Below are 27,666 nucleotides of genomic sequence, written 5' to 3'. Positions count from 1 at the left end.
CAGAGGCTTACCTCCTTAAAAATTTAACTGGTTAAAACAATTTTACACCCCTCCCCCACAATATTAATTAAGTTCCAAGGCTCCTCTGCCTTGGAAGTCTATATCCACTGATAATCCCAAAAGCACCTTTGATTTCAGAATGTACATGTATGTATATATATATTTGGCAGTAGATTTACTTCCAAATTATGTTTGCAGTTTAAATTAATATGGAAATTAACCCTGAAACCCCAGACCAAAGCCCTAGGTTTTACAGATCTTGAACTACTCTAAAATAAATGTTGAAAATGCAAACTGCATAAAAAATAAAAGCTGATAGTTTTAATTTAATTTCATCTCCATTAAAAATATCACAAGTGATTTATTGAGCTTTTCAGAGTGAAAAGGCATATGCTCTGTTATGAGCACGTGTCGCTTACAGATGCAGGTTGTTAGAATGAAAAATGGTGCTTTTGCCAGATGCCAGTTTACGGCTGGATCCCAACCAGGAATAAAGTTTTGTGGGTTTCACTTTAATGATAATCTCTGTGAACACATATCTTCGTGCAGAAACATCTCATATCTTTTGCCATATGTAGCTGCATACCGAGTTTTGTCACATTCCAGATTCTGGAGAGAATACATTTCAAACCATCTTTTAGCGTGGATCTGAGTTTCTTCACTCACAATATGTACTGAACGCTCACTACGTGCCCTGCTCTGTGTTATGTGTTTACTGGAAGAGTGGATAAAGAGAGCAGATGTAGTCTCTGCCTTCATGAAAATAGTAGCTTGGGGACAAGGGAGATATGAGAGAAATGAGCCCAGATGAATATGCAATTTGGAATAAGTGCTTGAGAGGGAATTTGGGAGTGGGGTTTAATTTGGTTTGCAAGAGGCCCGAGAAGCCATCACTGAGGAAATGACCTTCGGCCTGAGATGCAAAGAGGACTTTGCCTGTTCATGTACGCAGCTTGCCTCTGCACATGTGTGTTACTGCGTGTCTGCAGGAAGGCTGCAACGATCCTCATACGCCGTGTGCTTAGCTCAGGTGAGGGGATGGGGCTTTATGGGCCGGATTCTAAACGTGCGCCATTCCCAGCTCAGAGGCTGTCACCTGCTCCCAGTCACACTCCTGATAAGTGGCACCGCTGGGGTCTGAACCCCTGTCCCTGCCTCAGAGCACACGCTCTTTCTCTCATACCACAAAGCCTCTCAGAAAAGAGGCGCTTTCTCCCCCACTTATATTTCCAACACTTCATCGAGGGCCTCTGGGCAGGCGGTTGGAATTTCATCTGCCTTCTTCAGTTTGCATTGAGACAATGGGTCTTTCTCTTTCCCTGAGGAACACTCTGGACCACAGGACCCGAGCTATCACTTCCCCCTCTGAGGCTGTCTGTCCACGAGGCAGGCAGCTCACATGGATGGGCAGCTTACAGAGCGCAGTTGTGACCAAAGCTGAGGACTTCCTCTGGATGTTGAGAGGTTTCTTTATAGTGTCTTTCTTCCCAGCTAGAATCCTGTGGAGATAATTCCATCACCAGCTAGGGGAAGGAGCGATAAGTCTGGAGGCTGAGGATAAGTGGACCCGCCTTGGGGGCAGAGAGCAGGTCGGCAAGTGCCAAGTGTCAGTAGGATGGCCACACCTGTGGGGTGGGGGCGGGGGACGTGGCCTTCTGAGCCCCAGGGAAGAGCAGCTTCAGGCCTTTGTTCTTTTTTCCTTTTTAACTGACAGTAGAAAAAACAATTCAAGTATAATTTACATATAATAAAGTGAGTAGCTCTTAAACTCAGCTCCATGGATTATGACCATGTGTTTCCAGTAGTCATGTATGGACATGAGAGTTGGACCATAAAGAAGGCTGAGTGCCAAAGAATTGACACTTTCCAACTGTGGTGCTGGAGAAGACTCTTGAGAGTCCCTTGGATGGCAAGATCAAAGCAGTCAGTCCTGTAGGAAATCAACGCTGAATATTCATTGGAAGGACCGCTGCTGAAACTGAAGCTGCAATTCTTTGGCCACCTGATGCGAAGAGCTAACTCACTGGAAAAGACCCGGATGCTGGGAAAGCTTCAGGGCAAGAGGAGAAGGGGGCAACAGAGGATGAGATGGCTGGATGACATCACCGGCTCAATGGATATGAGTTTGAGCAAACTCAGGGAGATAGTGAAGGACAGAGAAGCCTGATGTGCTGCAGTCCATGGGGCCACAAAGAGATGGACCCGACTTAGCAACTGAACAACACCACCTATGAAATAGATATGATATAGAGCAGTTCTGTTATTCCAGAAAGTTCTCTTATTCCCCTGCCCCCACGCCACCACAGAAAAACCGATGTTCTGACTTCAATCATCATAGGTTAGTCTTGTTACCATAGGTTAGTCACCATAGGTTGGATTTCAGTTACCTGAAATCACTCTCTACGAAGTCTTTTGCGTTTGGCTGCTATCATTCACTGAACAGAATCCCTATCATTCACTATCATCCACTTGTTTATTCACTTTTAGTTGGTGGACCTTGGGTTGTTTCCAGTTTGGGATTGTTATGAGCAAACTGCTATGAATATGTGTCAAAATCTTTTTATAGATCTGTGTTTTCTTTTGGGTAATTATCTAGGAGTGGAAGTGCTGGGTCATAGGGAAATTTATTTCCTTTACTCTGGCTTCTAGTGAGAGAGAAGCAGCGGGGAGAGGGACCCTCACCGCTCATGGCTCTGCTGTCTTTTCTGATAAACTTCAGCGGGTGTAGTGTATTCAGATCCTGCCCCTACTCTGGTGGTGCTGATCAGACAGCCCTGAACAAATGCTTGTGGACATTGCTCAGTAGGGTGCCTCTGACTAGAAGGGCTGGCTCTTACCCTAAAATCGTCTTTCCTGGGCTTCATTTCCTATCCGTTCTTTTTTTTTTTCCTTTTGGCCGCACTGCAGCACATGCGGTCATAATTCCTGGACAAAGGATGGAATCTGTACTCTGCACTGGAGGCACAGACTTTTAACCACTGGGCCACCAGGGAAATCCCCTTCTGTCCAGTTCTCTACCTGGACGGTTAGGTTAGGTCCGTCTCCACATGTCTGATGCAGCAAGCAGTGGCTGTTGTATAATTGGCAAGCTTTGGAGTCAAGCAGATTTGATTCTGTCTCTGGTTCTGCCACTTACTAGCTGAGTGAAAGGAGCAATTGCTTAACATCTCTGAGCCTTGGTTTCCCAGAAACTGCTGAAAACATGGAGGAGTAGTTACAGAAATTACAGCAAGGCAGCCAGGTATGACCATGCAAGTTGCTCAAACCCAAAGGGACCAGCCCACGCTGTGCCCCATGGAGGGCTGTGTCACCATGGAGGAAGGGGCATCTTTGGTAATTTGTCTGCCAGAGGGAGAAATTTTCAAGTCCCCCCCAAGAGGGGGTATCTTGTAATTCATACAAAGGTAGCTGTAGTCAAACTACAAAGTGTACAATGTTTCACATTCAGAAGGTGCTGAACGAATGGTCGCTCTTATAATGCAAATTGTGTCAGGGAAGATTCTTGGTTGCAAGCAACAGAAATTGGCTGTGGCTCTCTAATGGGTAAAAGGGAATTTTCTAAAGGGATATAAAGGCTCACAAATTTGTTAGGGGCCAGGAGAGCCAGGGACTATGCAGCAGGAACTCCGACCAAGGCCAGCTGAGCAGGAACTGGCAGGTCTGTGCCCCGAAGTGACTGCTGAGATAAACACAGCCTCCAGCTGCCCCACACACTTGAATCACTTGCTCCAGGGAGAGAGGTTCCCATTGGCCAATTTGAACTCACCCATCTTCGCCAGTCTTTGAGGATGGGTCAAAAGAGTCAAGATTGAGCTTCCTTAATGATGGACATGAGTTTGAGCAAACTTCTGGAGATAGTGAAAGTCAGGGAAATCTGGCATGCTGTAGTGAATGGGGTCGCAAAGAGCTGGACACAACTTACTGAGCGAACAACAACGAACAATGATGGGCAGGTCCTCCTCTACCCCTAGGATGTCACCCCGTGGGCGATTCCCCATTTTGATGGGCAGGAGTTCTCTTTCCCAAGAAGGTATCCAATGTGAATTTTCCTTAGTGGGATAATAGCAGGAAGCGGGATTATATGCTGGACAGCCAATAAAATGACAAATTCTCTATTTAGGTCTGTTTTGAGCAATGGAAGATGTTCAAATTTATTGCCAGGAGTCCTCATCACTTGGTAAACGAAGCCTAAGAAATGCAGGAGTCTGTTAAGCCAAGTCTTCTCTTAAATTGCTAGAGGGACAAAAGCCCTCAGACAGAGCAGGGCACAATGTCTCAGTATTTTCCACTTTGATATTTGGAAAAACATTCATTATCATTTTAAAAATGCAGAATCACCTGAAGAGATGCCATTTGAGTTCCTGGAGGGCTGCCTGCTGACGTTCAGAAGATTTGTTTGTCATATTAACGACTGTTATCATAGCAGAGTGAAGTGTGCCTGAGAAAATAGTAATGATCATGTGGTGGTCAAGGCTGATTAGAGGATGCTGTTGGGGAGAGTTGAAGTTTTGATTTATCGCTTTCAGTTCAGTTCAGTTCCATTGCTCAGTAGTGTCCAACTCTTTGAGACCCCATAGACTACAGCAAGCCAGGCTCCCCTATCCATCGCCAACTCCCAGAGCTTGCTCAAACTCATATCCATTGAGTCGGTGATGCCATCCATCCATCTCATCCTCTGTCATCCCCTTCTCCTCCTGCCCTCAATCTTTCCCAGCATCAGGGTCTTTTCAAATGAGTCCGTTCTTCACATCAGGTGGCCAAAGCATTGGACTTTCAGCTTCAGCATCAGTCCTTCCAATGAATATTCAGGGTTGATTTCTTACAGGGTCAACTGCTCTGGTCTCCTTGCTGTCCAAGCGACTCTTCTCCAGCACCACAGTTCAAAAGCATCAATTCTTCGGTGCTCAGCTTTCTTTATGGTTCAACTCTCACATCCATACATGACTACTGGAAAAACCATAGCTTTGACTATATGGACCTTTGTTAGTAAAGTAATGTCTCTGCTTTTTAATATGCTGTCTAGGTTTGTCATAGCTTTTCTTCCAAAGAGCAAGTTTATTTTAATTTCATGGCTGCAGTCACCATCTGCAGTGATTTCGGAGCCCAAGAAAATAAAGTCTCTCACTGTTTCCATTGTTTGCCCATCTATTTGCCATGAAGGGATGGGACCAGATGCCATGATCTTAGTTTTTGAATGTTGAGTTTTAAGCCAGCTTTTTCACTCTCCTCCTTCCCTTTCATCAAGAGACTCTTTAGTTCTTCACTTTCTGCCATAAGGGTGGTATCATCTGCATATCTGAGGTTATTGATATTTCTCCTGGCAATCTTGATTCCAGCCTGTGCTTCATCTAACCCAGCATTTTGCAGGATGTACTCTGCATATAAATTTTATAGCTTTTGCATCAAGGAGTCACAGGCATCTCTGTTTTAGACTGTATTGGCACCTGATACTAACCACTGGGGTGGGTTACAGAAGGACTCAAGACTAAGTTTTGGGAGGGGTGCAGATGCCAAGAATGCATTATACATTGTGTGGTGCAGTGATGGTGTGGTAGGGTTGGAGATAAGTGTAGGGTGAGCACTGGGATTCCAGTTCCTAAAGAAAGAAGGTCAGTCTTATGGGGCAAGGGAGGGAAGGTTCTAACGATGACCTTCATGTCTTGGGTCTTTCCAGATGGCCCTAGTGGTAAGAATCTGCCTGCCAGTTCAGGAGCCATAAGAAACTCGGGTTCAATCCCTGGGTCATGAAGATCCCCTGGAGAAGGGAATGGCACCCCATTCCAATATTTTTTCCTGGAAAATACCATGGAAAGAAAAGAGGAGCCTGGACAGAGCAACAGTGTCATCAACGTGTCCCAGCTGCCCTTAGGGCTCAGGTTCTCAGGGCAGATCTTTCCTGATGGCAAGAGAGGGCACGGAGCCTCATCCCAGCCACACTGATGGCTGCACCCTACGTGGATGGTCCAGGAGAGGAGAAGTGGAAAGAGGGAGGACGGGTGAGAGCTGATCGGTACTTAAGCCACCAAGTCCCCTTTCTCTAAGCAAACAGCCCTGGCAGAGCCGCAGAGAGGCCTGAACTCTTTGCTGGCCTTGCTGCAACCCTCTCTTCACACTGGGGGTCTGTGAGCAGAAGTGGCTTCTCCCTCCAGCCCTGGTTTCCCATGTTTTTTGTGTTCTGAAGAGACACCCCATCCCCAACTAACTGGAGCATGACCATGATTATTATTCTTGCCTGGAGAATCCCATGGACAGAGGAGCCTGTCAGGCTACAGTCCATGGGGTCGCAAGAGTCAGACATGACTTAACCAACCAACCAACCACCTTCTATGTTGCTAAGTCACTTCAGTCATGTCCGACTCTGTGCGACCCCATAGACGGCAGCCCACCAGGCTACCCCCTCCCTGGGATTCTCCAGGCAAGAACATTGGAGTGGGTTGCCATTTCCTTCCCCAATGCATGAAAGCAAAGTTGCTCAGTCGTGTCTGACTTTTCACGACCCCACGGACTGCAGCCCACCAGGCTCCTCCACCCATGGGATTTTCCAGGCAAGAGTACTGGAGTGGGGTGCCATTGCCTTCTCTGTTGGACTTCCTTAAACTTGCCTCACTGAAGGCATCCACACAGTCATTCATTCCCTCACCCATTCCTTCATCCCACAAATATTTACTGAGCACTGCCATATGCCAGGTACCATGCGGTCCCCATGGGTTTGGCAAGCAGTCCTTGCCCTCGAGAAACTTACAGTCTGGTGGGGAAGCCAAATCACTCTCTTCTATAGCTCCCCCAACCCGCAGACATCCATGCTATTCTCTCACCACCCGTCCCCCAGTGCCTACAGCAGGAGCCCCTGAATCCTCCCTGCCAGCCAGATACCACGATGACAAATGCTGGGCTGCTCATCAAAGACTCCATTGAGAGCTGGTCCCCGCAGGCAGAAAGCAGCAGTGTTAGTCCTGAACCTGACCTGGGGAGCACGGCTTATTGTCAGCATTATTTTGACAGCACTTGACAGCCGGTATCTGTCAGCTCTCCATTCCTCCCTCCACCCCCACCCCCAACATGCACACACAACCTCCCAGTGTCACTTCAGTTTGGAAAGCATGGAGGGAGGGAGGTGGAGAGAGGAGCCAGGCATTAGGTTGCCAGTTGACCAGGGATGGGGGTCAGGTGTGGCCAGAGGACGCAGGCAGCTGTGCTGAAACAGCCCAGGGGCGTGTTGCCGCCCCCGCCCTTGAGGATGAAGGGAGCTGGGGTCACAGGTCCCTCATCTGCAGCACTTCTCTCTGCCCATGCCGTATCCTTGTTGGGGGGCTGCACTGGGTCTTCATTGCTGCTTGTGGGCTTTCTCTAATTGCAGCGAGCAGGCGTTACTCTCTGGTTGCACTGTGCGGGCTTCTCATTGCAATGACTTCTCTTGTTGCAGAGCGCGAACTCCAGAGCTTGCAGGCTTTGGTAGTTGTGGCGTGTGGGCTCAGTTGTTGTGGAACACGAGCCCAGCTGCCCCTCGGCAGGTGGAATCCTCCCAGACCAGGGATCGAACCTGCATCCCTTGCACTGGTGGACGGATTCTCAACTATTGGACCTCAGCCACAGGAAAGTCCTTTCTGCCTGTGCTTTTGAAGAGGGTTGTTTTCTTTCCTAGACCTACCGTCAGAATATGTCTTTTCAACGTCTCGCCCAGCAGAAAGCATAGCTCCCACTGTAGAAGTAGGGTGATGAGAGGAAGGGGATGTCCTGGTTAAGGGTGTGAACTGCCAGAGACTGATTTTCAGGGAGGAGAAAGAGAGAGAGCATAGGGTGGTGAGTTAAAGCTTTGGGGTCAAACACACCTGGATCTGAGATCCAATATGATCCAGTGATTCCATTCCTAGATGGCTTCTGAAGGGAAATGAAAATATCTGCCCACCTGAAGACATGTATGCAAATGTTCATAGTAGCATTATGCATAATAGCAAAAAAGTGGAAACAATTCAAGTGCCTCTCAACTGATGAATGGACAGATAAAATCTAATGTATTGATACGGTAGACTACGTGCTACAGCGCGGATGAGCCTGAAAGCATTAGCTGAGTGAAGGAAGCCAGATGCAAAAGCTCCCATGTTGCGTGATTTCATTTATCTCAAAGGTCCGGAAAAGTCAAATGTCTGGATACAGAAAGTGGATGAGGGGTTGCCTGGGGTGGATAGGGAGTGACTGCAAGAGAGTGACAAAGGTGATCTTCTTAAGGAGGTGGAAAATGTTCTAAAACTAAGCCCAGCTTCATAAACTTACTAGAAATTGTTAGCTTGTACACTCAAAGTGGGCACATTTATGGCATGTCAATCATACCTCAGTAAAGCAGCTTCAGAAATCCTAATTATGCCACTCACTAGCTGACAGATCTTGACAAGTTACTTTATGACTGAGTATCCTCTTCTGTAAAATGGGGATAATGATACCAACCCCATAGTCTCATTGTGAAAGTCAAGGGGCCTGATTTATAATGAGCATTCAGGGACTTCCCTGGTGACCCAGTGGTTAAGAATCCACCTTCCAATGCAGGGGACGTGGGTTCGATCCCTGGTCGTGGAACTAAGATTCCCACAAGCAGTGGGGCAGTTCTCAGCTAGAGAAAGCCTGGGCTTCACAACTAGAGAAAGCTTGCATGTGCCACAGTGAAGACCCAGCATGGCTTAAAAAAAAAAAAAAAAAAAAAAAAGCAGCTCTTGCTACTACTCCATTTTTAAAAATGATTTGAATTATCAAAATGTAGAGACAGATACCAGGAATCATGGCTACTAGTGAAATTACAGACTTTGAGGACTTGCGATGTTACCTTCTCTCCCTGTACTAGGTAGATTTTTTTTTTTAATGGTTTGTCTCCATGTACATTCCCGAATGTTTCTCTGAATACCAAGATGGCTGGTTTTAAAAAAACCAACTCACACCAGCCAAAAGCATATTGGAGTTGCAGGTCTTATACCAATATTGACAGCAAGGGGGGTGAATTATGCTGAAGGGAAAGCAAAGGAAACCCTTGGGGTCCAGGTGGTAACTAGTGGCCCTTTCTGTTCCAGCTCTTCATTCTTATTTATGAATCCAGGAATATCTTTGAAGTTTACTGTAAGCCACAGGTGGGCTGAAAGATATTTCTGTGAGCCAAGACCCTTCTCATTGCAAGAGCAGAAACAAAATGCAGACCGGCAAAGAAAAAAAGAAAAAAGGAAATATAGCTCCCAGATCCAGAGATAGAATGGGATTTAAGTTTGTCTGGATCTGGGGTCTCCAGTGAAGTTGATCCTGGGCCCTATACCTCTTAGCTTGGCTTTCCTCCTGCGTTAGTTTTATTCGCAGGAAACTTGCCCCTCTCATGGTGACAGCAGGGTTTTCAGCAACCCCAAGGTCATAATCATTCAGCTTAACAACCTTCCCCAATAGGTTCAGCAAAACCCCCGGGTCCACTCATCTTTGGTGCACCTAGACATCATGTGCATCCTGAACCAGTCGCTGTGGCCTGGAGAACGCAGCGTGCCGATTGCTCAGACCGGGGTCACATGTCTGTGGGTAGGTGAAGTCAGCCCCACCTCACACGCATTGATGGAAAGGGAAGGAGGGGAGCTCCCTCAAAGTAAAACAAAGAAATTCTTATCAGGGGAAAGAAGAACCAGCAGGCAGAGAAAACATAGATGTCCACTTTGACCATCCACCTTGGGCCCTCTACCTTCCTTGTGCAGGTCTTGGAGAAATTTCAAAACTCTTATTTGGGGAACTCCTTGGCCCCTCTATCTCCTTAGTTTGATAGATCTCCTTAGTCTGCTGTTTCCCCCAAAGCTATCCTCCTATTCAAGCCTCAGTACCGGTTAGCAACTTTATCTTTCTAAGAGAATGTTAATCCTACTTCTCATCGGGCTCATTTTCAAAGTGTATGTTTCAGCACTTCACTGGAAACACAGTATCTGCATGATATATTCTTGATAAGGAATATAACCACAAAGATTTAACTGGCCAACTCTGATAAAAAAAATTTTTTTTATTTCAAAATGTAATTCACATGGAGACTGTCTGGAGCACTTAGAGTGTGATCGCTTCCCCAGATATTCCAGACTGCAACCCTGGGCCTAGCCGGAACTACAAGAGAACCATACGGCTACTTCAATTGTATACTTTTGGTTCCCTGTACAACCATCTCTTGGGAACATGCCCTTGGCTTTTGCTGAAGTGTGCTATAAAAAGCTGTTGTATTAGTCAGGATATCCCAGGTCAAGATGCAACAACAAATAAACCCTGAGTCCTCAGGGGTTTAGAACAATAAAGGCTGACTTTGTGTTCACCTTGCAGTCGGATATGGGTCAGGCGATCCTTCTCCCAGAGAGACTCAGGAATCTAAATTGCTTCTACCTGGCACCTCAGCTGTCTCTGATTTCTTTTCTCTCATTCTTAAGGATGAAGAGGCTGAAAGGAATGAAAACAGTGAGTAGAATTCATTGACACATTTTTTTCCTGAAAATTCAGCTGCATGATCCCAAACTAAAAGGGAGTAGGAAATGTCATCTCCCCGAGTGCCCTGGAGGAGAAAACAGGTTGGTAAACCTAGAGCATTGTTTTAGTCACATTCAGTTCAGTTCAGTCGCTCAGTTGTATCTGACTCTTTGCGACCCCATGGACTGCAGCATGCCAGGCTTCCCTGCCCTTCACCAACTCCCGGAGCTTGCTCAAACTCATGTCCATTGAGTCGCTGATGCCATCCATCCATCTTATCTTCTGTCCTCCCCTTCTCCTGCCTTCAGTCTTTCTTAGCATCAGGGTCTTTTCCAATGAGTCAGTTCTTCACATCAGGTGACCAAAGAATTAGAGTTTCAGCTTCAGCTGTCACGTTAGGTGTAGGAAAAGCACAAGCCTATTTGTTATAAAAAGGCTGTTGAGACATCGGATTAAGTATAACAGATAGAAACACGTGCATTTATTGCGAGTCCTTCCCCAAACCCAGCTCAAAGTATGGTAAATGGATTTTCGAAAGCTATGAACCCTTAAGGACAAAGAGAATGAGAAGTAGACAATAGCAATTAGATTTTGGAGGCTGGAAATGAACAAACAAGCAGTTACTGGCTACTTCTGGGAAAGCTGAAGCCTAGGTCAGGAGTGGGGGTAGAGGTAGGAGTTTGACAGAGGAGCCCAGAGGCAGGTTAAGCCCAATTCCAGAAAGGTTTAGGTGTCAGAGGCACAAGGTAGTATTTGGAAAGTGAGCAGAAAGATGATGCTAAAAACAGAAGGACTGGTTTATATTTGGAGAAGTACCCTCCCCGACACGTGGGCAACCGATTTCTCTACCCCACCCCCCAACAAAAGAAAAGAGGTTTATCTTCTAGAGAAACTGAGCCAGAAAGGCTCTGGACTTCTGCCTCTGGACACCCCTTAAGGCAGGGGTCCCCCATGGACAACAGAAGCATTAAGTGCAAATCGGCACACTGAGGGTTAACCTCCTCTAGGCCTTTCCCAACAGGATCCCAGAGCTCCAGCAGTCAGGTTTGTTATATAAACCAAGCTGGAGAGCGACAGTGTCCTCTCTGAGGAAACCCACGAAACCAAGAGACCTCCAGGAGCTTGCTGTTTCCTTTATGGCAAGATGCCCTCTCTCAGACCTTAGTTGAGCTTCTGCTGAACAGCCCAGAACACCGTCTTACTAACGTTGTGAATCTTGTAATGAAGGGAACGTCCTCCTTTGCTCTGTCTCTGGAAAATGTAGCTCCAAATATTCTGCCTAGCTCAAGAAGTTGTGTGGAGCACTCTGGTAATGTATCTCTGGACACTAAATTCCTTCCTGAGTTCATGCTTCCCAGGTGGTGCTTGTGGTCAAGAATCAACCTGCAAATGCACGAGACACAGAGTTGGGGGTTCGATCCCTGGGTCAGGAAGATCCCCTGGAGTAGGAAATGGTAACCCCCTCCAGAATTCTTGCCTGGAAAATCCCATGTACTGTGTAGCCTGGCAACCTGCGGTCCTTGGGGCTGCAAAGAGTCGGACATGACTGAGTGACTGAGCACATTATTTCAATATCACCCTGGTTTCCATCCATTGATCCACTCAGTCATTCTTTCAGCAAACATAGGTGGACTGAGGGCACTTTGTGTACCAAACAGTAAAATCAGTGTAGGGGTCCTGGACTTCCTCCTCTTGTCCCTACACTCTGGCACAGTGTGCATTCTGATAGATATCCTCAAACATGTTTTGAAAGTATATGCAGGTGTACAGTTGATAGAAATGAACATATACAAAGATTAGAGCTGATTATTCTCCTGTGATGCTGGAGAATAGACCTCATTGTGGGGGCTAAATTCTAGTGATGTCTTAGTATACCTGCCACCACGGATGGTTAGGCGGGGGTGGGGGGTGGGGTGGGATGCGGGTGCATGGTGTAGGGAGGGGTGGGTTGGTGAAATGTGTGCCTTCTCCTAGAGGGACCCCATACCTTGAGGAATTCAAACAGGAGAGAGACAAAGGAATGGGCTCACAGTCTTCCTTCTCAGGTATCTCTCAGGAGAGTCTTTCCTCTGAATTTAGGCTCCTAGGTGCCTGAGTTACCCTGCAAGACCAGGGTGTTACAGAAAATTGCCAGCCCATTTCAGGAGTGACAATTTAGGTCCAGATACTGTTTCTCTCAGTGGCTGATATTTGCTGTGAAAGGGGGTCTCACCGCCCAGATCCACCCTCTACCCCACCACTGTTGGCTGGGTGAGGCTGGGGTGCGCGGTTCACAGAGACAACGTGCCTCTGGGATGTATAAATATATGCTCTGTCCAGGTGGGTCTGAGGGCCTGGCTCACCTCCGGGCAATGCTAGCATGGTGGCCCCCCGTGTGTGTGCACGCATGCACAAGCTCACATGTGTGCCCACACTATGGGGAGGTTAATAGAGATCTACAGCCCTCGTTACCATTTGCTTCCATAAATAAATATATTAAATAGGGAAGCCAAATTTATTTCCAGCAACAGCTTGCTGGCTACACCTCCCCCTCTTATTCACAGTTCTCACGGCAATCCTAGCCTCTTCCACCACCACCCCCCCAGGCATGATTTTCTCTCTTAAAATTTTATTTTTAATTTGTTGTGATGAATGAGTGACACCTCTGACAGCCGATTCGCGGAGATTAATAGAAACGACACAATATTTACGTCGGCGCTACGAACAATTATCCTGCCATCTATCTCTGAGATTATCTTCCTGATTGAAAACTACTCATCCATGTAATCGGAATTATTTGGAATTAGAAGGGAATTTATAGCCCCCCTGAAGCACACTCTCTCCCCTGGCGTCTACACCCCGGGGCTCCATCATTCTCTCATCCCTCCTCGGGGCCTTGGCCTTCTCTTCCGTCTTGGCGACGAGAGGCGAAAATTCTCCTCTCTTCCAGGAGGCCCTCTTGTCAGGGCAGTGGGCTTCTGTCTGGTGTGGCTCGGGGGCTGTGTGATGAGGGGTCTGGATGCAGTGGTCGGTGGGAGGGAGCCTTTCGGTGATGTTGGAAGAATCAGGGGTCAGCAAGGGCGGCTTGTGAGCTCAAGACAGATGAACACAGTCTGGAGAAAGAGGTTAATGTGAGGGTGGAGAAGAAAGGTGACTTTGGGAGGCGCATGGAGTCAGGATGTGCCAACTGTGAGGAAGCCCAAGAAGCAGACTAGGGCTCTAAGAATGATGCTGGGATTCTGGTGGAAGGGCCCCTTAAGGAGGCTGAGTCGGGTGGTCCAGAGCAGGACCCTATTAAGGAACACATTTGGGTTGCAGAGGTGGGGGGCTGCGGAGCGGCATCACAGTTTGTGCAGATCTTGGGAGGCCAGGGAGTGGGATTCCGTGTATGAGAGAACAGAGATGCTGCCACTGTGTTCTTTGTTCTCTGCTGGCCCCTGCCTGCTCTCCCAGTGGCTACTGAATCAGACAGACCTCGATCCGACTCCTCACGCTGCCACTTTGAAGCTGTGTGACCCCAGGCAAGTTTCTGAACCTCTCTGGGCTTAATTTTCAACCTCTAAATCTCCAATTTACAATCCTCCTGCTAAAAGTGTGCACGATTTGTAAATTGAGGAGAGGACCAGTACCTGCCTCACAGGTGTGTTAAGAAGATTAAATGAAATGATGTATGCAGAGCGCTTGGCACAGTTCCCTGTATACAGGAAAGACCCAATGTATGTGGACGCTACACAGGAGATAAACATAAGCCCTGGACCCCTTTAGGAGATAAAGACCTGGGCTCCAGGAATAGCCCTGCTTGCCAGGTTCCTTTCGCCACGCTTGGCATCCTCATCCTGCTGACCTGCAGCCTCCTGCTCCCCTCCCCGTCTCTAGTATGTCCTGGTACCTGCAGCTGCAGAAAGCAGACAGGTGCTTGATTTGATGGGTGCATGTTACTAGCTCAGAACCACTTTCTGGTAGTTCTGTCTTCTAATCTTTGTAACTGCTCATGTGTATTGAACATACACTTCCCAGCCACTATTTTAGGTTCTTCACCAGTATTTAATCCATGTAATATCTCCATAGGCTGAAAAAGTGGAAGTGTTAATTACTCAGTCGCGTCTGACTCTTTGTGACCTCACAGACTGTAGCCCACCAGGCTCCTCTGTCCATTGAATTCTCCAGGCAAGAATACTGGAATGAGTAGCCATTTCTTTCTCCAGGGGATCTTCCTGACCCAAGGATTGAACCCGGAACTCCTGCATGGCAGGCAGGTTCTTTTTTTTTTTTAAATTAATTACTTTTTAATTGAAGGATAATTGCTTTACAGAATTTTGTTGTTTTCTGTCAGACCTCAGCATGAGTCAGCCTGCAGGCAGGTTCTTTTACCATCTGAACCACCAGGGAAACTTTATCCCCACAGTCTATGTGCTATTAATTAGTAACATTCCCATTTTACAGATGAGGAACCTGAGGCCCTGGGAGGTTAGATAACTTGCCAAAGCCACATGGCTAATGTGGTGGGCAGCCTCTAAGATGCCCTCACTGGTCTCTACCTCAGGCATTCACACCCATCCTCTGTCCTTGGATACAGGCTGGACCTGTTCATCTTGCTTCTAGTGAACAGAGTAAGACAAAGTGATGGATGCCACTTTAGAGATTAGGTCCTAGAAGACTGTGACAACTGTTCAGTCTCTTCCTAGCTTCGCTCAGGCCCCTTGCTCTGGGGAAGCCAGCTCCTGAGGTGTGAGCTGCTGTCTGGAGAAGCTCAGGGAATTGAGGGCAGCCTCTGGTTAACAGCTCATGAGGAGCCAAAAACTGCCAACAATGCTGGGAGTAAGTTTGGAGGCAGATCATCCCCAGTGGGGCCCTGAGGTTTCTGCATGACCTAGTCAGACACACTTTGAAGGTCACCTTGTGAGAGCTGCTGAGTCAGAGGACCCAGCCAGGAAGGTCCAGGCCCATAAAACCAATGAGATAATTAATTTTTGTAAGCTGCCAAGTTTGGGGAGAATTTGTTACACAGTGGTAAAGAACCCATACAGCTCATAGTAGCTGAGTCCATATTTGGACCTGGGCAACCTGACTCTAGAGCCTATGCTCTTGACCGCTTTGCTTCCTGGGCCCTGAGGAGCCCTCTGGAGCTCAGCCACTCAGATCTTCAGTCCTGTCTGAGATGGGCAAGCAAGCTCACATGGCTTTTCACGTTATCACAGAGTCAGACTGCTCTTAAAGAAATGTCCTGGTTTGAGAGAATAGCACTGAAACATGTATATTTCCATATGTGAAATAGATGACCAGTGCAAATTCGATGCATGAAACAGGGCACTCAAAGCCAGCGCTCTGGGACAACCCTGAGGGATGGGATGGGGAGGGAGGTGGAAGGGGCGTTCAGGATGGGGGACACATGTACACCCATGGCTGATTCATGTCAGTGTATGGCAAAAACCACCACAATATTGTAAAGTAATTAGCCTCCAATTAAATAAATAAATAAATAAATAAATAAAAAGAACTGTCCTGGTGAGAAGTAACTTGCAAACACCACCTGGACAATGTCTCATCTTGCTTAGCCCTTTAGGGTTAATTTAACCCTGTCCAAGAGAAAAAGGAGAAATATATATTGTTTAGGTCTAGAGAAGCTTTCTTCTTTAGGTGGCTGATAGGCAAAGAAAGGGGCTTCCCAGGTGGCACTACTGGTAAAGAATCCACCTGCCAATGCAGGAGAAATAAGAGAAACAGGTTCGATCTTTGGGTTGGGAAGATCCCCTGGAGGAAGGCATGGCAACCCACTCCAGTGTTCTTGCCTGGAGAATCCCCTGTACAGAGGAGCCTGGTGGGCTACATTCCATAGAGTCGCAAAGAGTCAAACCCGACTGAAGCGACTTAGCATGCACGTAGGCAAGGAAAGAGCTCGCCTTTGCAAGAAAGGGGGTGTCATCAGGGGGCCCTGATGAGATGAATCTGGGATAGCATCCTCAAGAATGTTCCAAGCCAAGGAGGCCTCCTGTGGTCTATAACAAGCACTCAAGGGCTGGCAGCAGGGAAATGGTCCTTTACCTCTCTCACGTTGGAGCCCAGTCTTACCCTACAGACATGAGCTCATCACCTCTGTGTCATGGAGAACCTCCTTCCCTTCAAGGACTCCCATCCACACCGAGTCCCTTTCCCCCTGCCTGTGTCCAGTGTGTCCTAGAGACCTAACAGGACCGGGCAGAAGAGACGAGGCAGGAAGCAAATGTGAAACGATGGGGACGGTTACCCTTTCTCAGGAACCACTCCGGATGCAAAGCGACGATTCTGCAGAGGACCAGGGCAGGGCCCAGGGACAGACGCTGAGCCTTATTTAAAAACGACAGTGAGATGTCTGTATTTGTTTGGCAGTGTGGATTGTGGGGGCAGGGGGCACCACGGTGGGGCCGTCGGGGTCTCAGCCACCCCAAGCCGAGACCCCAAGCCGATCGGCATGAACTCTTCTCTCCTTGGGCAGCACCTGGTGCTGGAACAAAATCAGCCCAGAGCAAGTCCTCAGAGAGCAGGCTGCCTCTTCTTGAGAGGGGCCACGGGGAGGGGGTGCAGGCGGGAAAGTCATCAGGGTAACCAGCCTTAATAAAGGTAGAAGATGAAAGGCCAGAGGGGTGAGCTGGAACAGGGGGAGTCGGGGCGGGGGTGGGGGCGGGAAGGAAATGATTGCCAGAGAAACAGATGCGATTGAACAAGACTCCTGGAGATGGATTTCCCTGCCTTGGTCCAAACTCAAATCCCTGTGCTCAGATTAATTAGCAAGGAAATATTTTCCTGTCTGCAGAAAAAGGCTGCTGGATTGCCAGTGGGACACGAGGGTGGGCAGTCTATCAACTAACTACTAATTAGGTTACTTCCCACTGCTGTTGACATGCTGGGGACACGTTCCTGGGCCAAAATAAAGGAGGAGGGAGGAGGGGAGAGGAACAGAGAGAGAGAGAGAGAGAGAGAGAGGCACAGGCCAGGATCCTCTCCGCTCATTGTAGGAAGCTATTGGCTGAAATTAGAAAGGAGACCTGGGTCCAAAACCCAAAGGGGAGCTGACAGAAGAGAAGCAGTGCTCTGATTAGCACACAGCACTTGGCCAAGGACTGCGCTTGGGCTTGCATTGTGCGAGGCTTTCTAACTCTGAAAGTATGCATAGAATGGCGAGTCACTGGGAAGCTCTAGGTGGGAATCTGAATGACGACAATAATGACAATGGGTGCTTTTTGAGTGTTTACTATCTCCCTGTAGCACTTCATTCATTCAAGTATGAAATGAGGGATGGGGAAAGGATGAGAGATTGACATTCATTTTCCTCGGTCATTTCTCGGAACTAGGGAGAAAGTATTTTCGCCCCTTTTATAGATGAGGAAATTGGAGCTCCGAGAGGTGAAGTAACTTGTGCGCAGTCACACAGCAAATAAGAAGTAGTGAAACTGAATTTCGAACCTCAAGTGGTCTTGATTCCAGTCCTGCCTGCCCTTCATCACTGTTCAATGGATAATGCATATTCAATAAAGACCTTGTCTTCCTTTGCTCAAGTTCCCTAATTCTAGCCTCAAGTCCTCGAGGCATGTTTTTCAGTATGTCACATGTGGGAACTTTAAATGTCCTGCAGGAGGGCAACCACTGTGTTTCCCAAGGCCTGAAGCCACCGCCTAGTGCCCTATTTTACAGAACTGAACAGGGAGGCTTGGCCAACCCTTTCCACTGGCAGTGCCCTCAGGTCATCTACATTGCGCACGTGAGGAGTTTGCCTGTTTCCTCACATGCTCTCATTGGAGACAGGGCAGCGAGTGAATCAGCTGCTGTGCAAAGTAGCTCGTGGCTACGTCCCCTCCTGGGCCGGTCCATCCTCCACCCTGCACCCTTTCCCTGTGAGCAGAGTGGGACCACAGGGTGCCACCTTTTTGCTCTCTGGTTCGACCTCCTGCCTGGTGAGTTCTGATTGTTTCTTTAAGTTCCTTCGGAGAAGGCAATGGCACCCCACTCCAGTACTTCTGCCTGGAAAATCCCATGGATGGAGGAGCCTGGTAGACTGCAGTCCATGGGGTCGCTAGGAGTCAGACACGACTGAGCGACTTCCCTTTCCCTTTTCACTTTCATGCATTGGAGAAGGAAATGGCAACCCACTCCAGTGTTCTTGCCTGGAGAATCCCAGGGATGGGGGAGCCTGGTGGGCTGCCGTCTATGGGGTCGCACAGAGTCGGACACGACTGAAGCGACTTAGCAGCAGCAGCTATAAAAGTAGCTCTTTGTGGTCTGGTGTGCTGTGGTCCATGGGGTCGCAAAGAGCCAGACCCAACTTAGTAACTGAACAACAATTGCAGCCTGTGGACAAGTTGGTGAGTTTCTTGAGGCCAGAGACTCTGTCCTGTTCACCTTTGTGTTCCCTGAATGTAATATTGTCCCAGGAACCTCATGGTGAGTGTTCCATGAATGTTTGTCAAATGAGGGGGTAAATGCCTGGATGACTCTTATTTGGCTCATATCCAGCCTGCCTCCAAATGTTTCCGTAATTTGTAGTATTGCACCAGACACCAGTACTGGAGGGTCTTAAGTATTCTGTACTAAGTATGGCAGGAAGATGACAGCGCCCCCAAGATGCCATTTTACCCTGTGTGCATCCAAGTTCCCTCTTAATATTGAAAGAGTAGGGACTTTTGAACAGAGAATTTGCTACTGCTGCAGACGGTGACTAGAGTTCGGGCACTACTGGGCCTTTGAAGGCAGATCCAGACCTGAGGGCCTGGCATGGGGAGACTGATGGCTGGAGTAGGAAGATACATCAGAGTGGCTGGGAACGAAAGAGTGTCTGAAAACCTGCTTCCTCGGAGCGAGTCGTTCGTGAGCAGAAGGAATCTATCCACAGAGGGGTGAGGTTGCGGAGCAAGTGGGTTACCTAAAAATAGCAGCATTGGTTTCCCATGTTTGGAGGTGGGTCTTCTGTGAATCATCTTCCCTGGTTTATGCATGTTTGCTTATTTATTGAGGGTCAGAGAAAAGAATCAAATCATTTACCTGAAGATGGAAATCTAGAACTCCTTCTACAATGAGTGACCAGACAGAGCAGCTGAGCTCGAGTCTTCCGAAAGCCAGAGGCCTGGGGCTGGCCTCTGGCCTGCTGGCCACTAGGCAGGCAGGCCTAGGAACTTCTCCTGCCTCTACGGCAGAGGTGATGGAGGGCAGAACCTCACTCCAGTCACGGGAAAGTTCAGTGGAAAGGGCATATATATACAAACAAGTACCCATAGATCTGTAAGAATATGTGTCTCTCTGATGGAAAGGGGTATATAAATGACCTCACCCAGCACCGGGCATCTATAGTAGGTGCGTAATACATGTTAACTAGGGAGTCAACTGGGTGGGAGTGAAATCAGGGCAGGAAGAGGCAGGGAGTGAGAAATATAAAATAAAGTAGCCATCATGTTTTTTAAGAAAGAGAATGGATTTTTGGAGTTAGGAAGCCTTGGGTTCAAATCCTAACTCAGCTGTTTGCTAACACTGTAACCTCAAGCAAATCACTTGTTAGAATCACTATCTTCTATAAATTTTTTTAATGTATTTTTTAATTGGAAGATAATTGCTTTACAATACTGTGTTGGTTTCTGCCATACATCAACATGAATCAGCCATAAGTATACAAACATCTCCTCCCTCTTGAGCCTCTATGAATTTTTTTAAATGTTTATTTTCATTTATTTATTTGGCTGCACCAGGTCTTATTTGTGGCATGCGAGATCTTCCATCTTTGTTGTGGCATGTGAGTTGGTTTTTTTTTTTTTTTTTTAGTTGTAGCACGTGGAATCTAGTTCCCTGACCATGGATTGAACCCGAGCCCCCTGCACTGAGGGCTCTTAGACACAGTGGAGTCTTAGACACTGGACCACTAAGGAAATCCCTATACAAATTTAAAAAATGGGGGTAATAATACCTATCTCATAAATTTGTTGGGATTATTAAGTAAAATTATATAGAGAGAGTACCTACACGAGGCTAAATGAATTTGCTCAGTCGTGTCCGACTCTTTGCGACCCCATGGACAGTAGCCAACCAGGCTCCTCCGTCCGTGAGATTTTCCAGGCAAGAATACTGGAGTGGGTTGCCATTTCCTTCTTCAGGGGATCTTCCCTATCCAGGGATCGAACCCCGGTCTCCCAAATTGTAGGCAGACGCTTTACCGTCTGAGCCACCAGGGAAGTCTGTACAAGGCTAAGTTCAGTAAATTAAAGCTATTTTTTTTATTATCATTTGTTTTGAACAGCATCAACAGGGAGGACCTTCAGATTACTAACAGAATATTACTTTAAAAAAGAACTCAAACTCAATTTTCCCAAAATTGATCTGTAGATTTAATGAAATCCCAATCAAACTACCAATTTTTAAAAAAATAGAAATTGATGAGCATATTCCAAAATGTATATGAAAATGCAAAGTCCTCATAATAAACCAAAGATGAAAGAGCTATACTACTAGATTTCAAGACTTAAAAGTTACAGCAGTAAAGTATTGGTGTAAGGATAGACGTATTAATGAATGAATTAGAATGGAGAGTTCAAATGTAGACCTATAGATATTTGGGGGTGATTTTCTACATAAGGGCCAAGATTTTCAGTGGGGAAAGGATAGTCTCTTCAACAGATCATGCTAGAATGGCTGGATATCCATTTGGAAAAACTACAAAACCTCAATTCTTCTTACCTTATGCCATATACAGAAATTAACTCAAAATGAACTACAGATTTGTGATGGCTAATTTCACCTGTCAGCTTGACTGGGCTGCCCAGATATTGGGTCAACCAGTATCCTGCATGTTTCTCTGAGGATGTTTTGGATATGATTAACATTAAAATCAGCAAACTGAGTAAAGCAGATTCATCCAATCAGTTGAAAGCCTGAATACAACAAATATCTTATACTCCTTTGAGTGAGAAAGGATTCCTTCTATTTCCTGCCTTTGACCTGAGACATTGACTTTGTCTTGCCCTTGGACTTGACTGAAACATCAGCTCTTCCTGGGTCTCCAGCCTGCCAACTCACTCTGAAGGTCCTGAGACTTGTCAACTTCCATGTTTCCAAGAGCCAGTTCCTTATAATAAATCTCTTCCCATAAGGATGCAGCTATACCTCCTACTGGTTCTGTTTCTCAGGAGAACCCTAATGTGGAAAAAACAAAACAAAACAATTTTTCTTCATTGAAAGACACAGTGGTAGATTGAATGTTGGCCTCCCCAAAATGTCCATGTCCTAATCTTGGAACTGGTGAATATGTTACCTTACATGGTAACAGAGACATTACAGATGAGATTACATTATGAATCCTAAGATATGGATATGTTCTTGGGGTATCCAGTGGGGCTCATATGATTGCAAAGGCCCTTTTAAGAGGGAGGCAGGAGAGTCAGAGACAGAGAGGAGATGTGATGGTGGAACCAGAGGTGGCAATGATGCGGGGCCACCAGCCAGAAAGTGTATGGAGCTGCTGCTGCTGCTAAGTCGCTTCAGTCGTGTCCGACTCTGTGCGACCCCATAGATGGCAGCCCACCAGGCTCCTCTGTCTCTGGGATTCTCCAGGCAAGAATATTGGAGTGGGTTCAAACCTCCAGGAGGAATGCTGCCCTGCCAACACCTTGATTTTAGACCTGTGGAATTGATCTCCAAAACTATAAAGCAATAAATCCGAGTTGTTATTAGCCACTAGGTCTGTGATAAATAGTTACAGCATCAATAGAAAACTAACACAGATACCACTGAGAAAACACGCACACATAGGATTTGTACCAAGAATACATAAAGTTTTACAGCTCAATAATAAGATAAACGACCCAATTTAAAAATTGACAAAAGACTCAGACAGACAAAAGAAGATATACAAAAGGCCAATAAGCACACAAATAGATGCATAATATCATTAATTATCAGGAAAATGCAAATTAAAGCCATAAGATACTCTCTCGTGATCATTACAATGGCTAAAACTGAAAAGATTAAAACATGGTGGCTCAGACGGTAAAGCGTCTGCCTGCAATGCGGGAGACCCGGGTTCGATTCCTGGGTCAGGAAGTTCCCCTGGGGAAGGAAAGGGCAATCCACTCCAGCACTCTTGCCTGGAAAATTCCATAGACGGAGGAGCCTGATAGGCTACAGTCGACTGCCAATACCAGGAGTTAATGAGAAGGTGAACCAGTCGGGACACTCATTTATTACTGGTGGGAATACAAAATGTTCAACCACTTCGGAAAATTACTAGTTTCTTATAAAGTTAAACAGAGATTTACTATATAATTGAGAGTTAGACTTCGGCAAATATTGCTGTTTACCTATTTTGTGTATAGTTATGTGTGTGTGTTAATCCTGAACACCTAATTTACTCTCGTCCCCCGCCCGCTCCTGTTTCCTCTTTGGTAACCGTAAGTTTGTTTTTTTATGTCTGTGAGTCTATTTCTATTTTGCGAATAAGCTCATTCGTATCACTTTTTTAGATTCCACATATAAGTGACATCATATGATATTTATCTTTGTCTGACTTACTTCACTTAGTATGATAATCTCTAAGTCCATCCAAGTTCCTGCGAGTGGCACGATTTCATTCTTCTTCTGGCTAAATAATATCCATATATGTACAGCATTTTCTTTATCCACTCATCTGTTGATGGACATTTAGTTTGCTTCCTTTATTGTGGATAGTGCTGCTTAACACTGTAAGTGTAAATACATGTTCCTTAACATTGAGGTGCATGTATCTTTTCAAATTAGTGTGTTTGTCTTTCCCAAATAAATGCCCAGGAATTGAATTGCTGGATCATATGGTATCTCTATTTTTAGTTTTTTAAGCACCCTCCATCCTGTTTTCCACAGTGGCTACCCAATTAATTTACATTCCCACCAAGAGTGGAGGAAGGCTTCCTTCTCTCCATACCGTCTCCAGCAGTTATTATCTGTAGACTTTTTGATGATGGCCATTCTGATCAGTGTGAGACTTTTTGCTCTCTGAATGGTGTCTTTTCATGAACAGACCTCTTAATTTTAATGCAATCCAACTTGTCAATATTTTCCTCTACGGTTAGTGCTTTCTGTGACCTGCTTAAGGCGCCTTTACCTACTGCTCCAAGGTTATAAAGATATTGCCCTGTGTTCTTCAAAGAGCCTTAGTAACGTATCTTTCACTTGTAGCTGTTAAATCTGGAAACGGCCTCTGTGAATGGATAGCCAAGTGACCCAATGCTGTGTATTGAAAAGGCAACGGTTTCCTACTTCCTTGCAGCTACATCACTGTCATAAATCAGTAACCCAAGTGTGGATCTGTTCTGTTCCATCGTCTCATTCTCTGTCTTTGTATCAATCCCATATTGTCCTTTTCTTATAATGTCATTGTTTGGTTTTGATATTAGGGCAATTCTGGCCTCATAGAATGCATTACGATAAATTCCCTTTTCTTCTATCTTCTGAAAGAGACTGTAGTGATTGGTATAATTTCCCTCAAATGTTAGACAGAATTCACTATAATTCATCTGGACCTGGTGCTTTATGTCTTAGAAGGTTATCAATTATTGATTGATTTTCTCTAATAGTATAGGCCAATTCAGATTGTGTATTTCTTCTTGTGTGAGTTTTAGCAGATTATGTCTTTCAAAGAACTGGTCCATTTCATCTAGGTTATCAAAGTTGTGAGTATAGAGCTGTTCATAGTATTCCTTGATTAACATTTTAATGTCCATTAGGTCTGTATGGTATATTCTTTTTCATTTCTGATATTAGTAATTTGTGCCCTGTCTTTTTTTTTTTCTTAGTTTTTTGCTAGAGGCTTATTGATTTTATTGATCTTATCAGAAAACAGCTTTTGGTTCCATTGATTTTTCTCTATTGATTTTCTGTTTTCAATTTCATTGATTTCTGCTCAAACTTTTATTATTTCTTTTTTTCTGCTTGCTTTGGATTTAATTTCTTATTCTTTTTCTAATTTCCTAAAATGGAAGCTTAGATAAATGATTTTAGATATTTTCTAACATATGGATTCAATGCTATAAATTGCCCTCTAAGCACTATTTTTACCTCATCCCACAGATTTTGATAAGTTATGTATTTATTTTCATTTCATTCAAAATATTTTAAAATTTCTCATGAGATTTCTTCTTTGACCCATGTGTTATTTAGAAATGTGCCTACTATCTTAATTAGCAGAACTTTGTAAAAATTATTCATATCTTTTAATAACTCCTCAAATTTTGTTTTCCTTCAACATTAGGGGATTCTTTTGAGCCTTTGCATTGTCATATAAATTTTAGAATCAGCTTGTCAATTTCTTAAAAAAACTGTTTGGGATCTAATTGGGATGACACTGAATATATACATCAATCAATGAACAATTACCCTCTTTATAATTCATGAATATTTTTTATCCTTCCGTTTATTTGTATTTTGCTTTCTCTCAGTAACTTGATAATATTTTATGTAAAAAATTTTTGAACATCTTTCATTATATTTACTTTCAAGTATCTGATTTTTAAAATCCTATTGTGTATGTGTGTGTGTGTTAGTTGCTCAGTCATGTCCGACTCTTTGTGACCCCGTGGACTATATAGCCCACCAGGCGCCTCTATTCATGGAATTCTCCAGGCAAGAATGCTGGTGGGTAGCCATTCCCTTCTCCGGGAGATCTTCCCACCCAGGGATCGAATCTGGGTCTCCTGCATTGCAGACAGATTTTTTACCATCTGAGCCACCAGGGACAATCCTATTGTAATTGATATATATTTTTAAATTATTTATTTATTCATTTTTGGCTCCACTGGATTTTCATCACAGCTCAGACTTTCCCTAGTTGTGGTGAGCTGGTGCTACCCTAGTTGTGGGGCACAGGCTTCTCATTCCAGTGGCTCCTCTTGTTGCAGATAACAGAGTCTAGGCATGTGAGCTTCAGTAGCTGTGGCACGCGGGCTCTGTGGTTAGCAGCATGCAGCCTGTGGAGCGCTGGCTCAGTAGTTGTGGCACATGGGCATAGTTGCTCTGCAGCATGTGAAATCTTCTCAGACTGCGGGTCGAACCCATGTCCCCTGAATTGGTAGGTGGATTCTTATCCACTGTACCACCAGGCAAGTCCGTAAATGATATATTTTTAAACTGTGCTTTCTAATTGTTTGGTTCTAGTATACAGAGGCAAAATTAGCTTTCATGGATTGGCCATATATCCAAAGACTTTGCCAAATTCACTTATTCTGATAGTCTGTATTTGTTTTTGTATTTTCTGCATAATCATATTCCCTGCAAATAGTGACATTCTTATTTTGCTTCCAATTCTTATATTTCTTTTCTTTCCTTTACTGCTCTATTATCCCAGCACAATACTAAACAGAAGTAATTTTAGTGGAATCCTACCTCATTGTCAATTTCATAGAGGGAGGAAGGGTCTTAATAATTTATGATTAAGCATAAGGTTTTTTGTAAACTTTAGATGGATACCCATTTACATAGTAAGGAAGCTCTCATTTATTCTCAGTTTATTTTAAAACCTATGTCTAATAATGTTAATATCTAGCTCATCTGTGGATCTGCTTCTTTTTGTCCTTTTCTTCTTTCAAAATATATTTTGATGTGGACCATTTTTAAAGTAGTTATTGAATTTGTTACAATATAGGTTCTGTTTTAAGTTTTGGTTTTTTGACCATGAGGCATGTGGGATCTTAGCTGACCAGGGACCGAACCTACACCCTCTGCATTGGAAGGTGAAGTCTTAACCACTGGACTGCCAGGGAAGTGCCCTGTCCTTTTCTTTTGTGTGCCAGGAAATTTTATTCAATACCAGATTTCTATAAGAACAATCACAGAGGCTCTGTGCAAAGTTAACTTCCTACAGAAAGGTTTAACTCTATCATCTGGAAGGCAGCTAAGGCAGGCAGATTACCTCAATTCAGTTAGAGACTGAGATGACACAAAGCTGGATTTAGACTTTTAAAGTTTTATTCTACCTTTAATACTTCTTACTCTTAGGGTGTAGCCCTTCAAATGTTCTAACTGGGAGTTCAGGATGTTTCAAGGCCCCTCCCCAATGCCCAGCTGTTTCGGAAGCTCTCCAATACCCTCAAATAGAATTTTGTATTTTATCCAGCTTTTCTATTTGTTCTTGGTGGGGACACTGGTCTAATACAAGCCACTGCATCCTAGTGAGAAGCAAAATATAGCAAATATTCTTTTTATAATCTCTAGAACTACATTTAGGCTCTGATCCAAAACTAGAATTCATATATTTTCTGAACAATATTTATCAAGTTTCTACTTATAATTTTAGGCACTGCTTTTTCTTTGTTTGTTTGTTTTTCCTGGAGTTACAATAGGAAATAAAGAGCAAAAATCATTGTACAAGTGTACCTTGCTGATACAGTGGGTTTAGTTTCAGACCATCACAATACAGCTAATGTTACAATAAGTCGAGTCACAAAGTTGTTCGTTTCCTATTGCATGTAAAAGTCACGTGTATACTATTCTGTAGTCTATGCCACAGAATTAGGTCTAAAAAAAACCCAATGCACATATCTCAAATTAAAAATACTTCATTGCTAAAAAATGCTATCTTTTGGCTGATGGAGGGTCTTGCTATGATACTGATGGCTGCTGACTGATCAGTGCTGAAGGCTGGGGTGGCTGCACCACTTTCTTAAAATAAGATGACCGTCAGGTTTGCTGCGTTGATTGACTCTTCCTTTCATGAATGATTTCTCTGTGGCAGGCAATGCTCTTTGATAGCATTTTACCCACAGTAGCTGCTGCTGCTGCTAAGTCGCTTCAGTCGTGTCCGACTCTGTGCGACCCCATAGATGGAAGCCTGCCAGGCTCCCCCGTCCCCGGGATTCTCCAGGCAAGAACACTGGAGTGGGTTGCCATTTCCTTCTCCGATGCATGAAAGTGAAAAGTGAAAGTGAAGTCGCTCAGTCATATCCGACCCACAGTAGAACCTCCTTCAAAATTGGCATTAGTTCTCTCAAATCTTGCCATTGCTCTGTCAACCAGGTTTATGTCACATTCCAAATTCTTTGTTGTCATTTCACCTGTCTTCACAATAGCTTCACCAGGGGTAGATTCTATCTCAAGAAGTCACATTGTTTGCTCATCCATAAGAAGCAACTCCTCATCTGTTGAAAATTTATCACGAGATTATAAAGAAGTTGTGGTGCATATATACAACAGACCATTACTCAGCCATAAAAAGGAATGAATTTGAGTTAGTTATAGTGAGGTGGATAA

Source organism: Oryx dammah, unplaced genomic scaffold (assembly GCF_014754425.2).
Source record: "Oryx dammah isolate SB20612 unplaced genomic scaffold, SCBI_Odam_1.1 HiC_scaffold_26, whole genome shotgun sequence".
In the NCBI taxonomy this organism is placed as follows: domain Eukaryota; kingdom Metazoa; phylum Chordata; class Mammalia; order Artiodactyla; family Bovidae; genus Oryx; species Oryx dammah.
The sequence above is the reverse complement of the archived record's forward strand: the minus strand, read 5'-3'. Positions refer to the sequence as shown.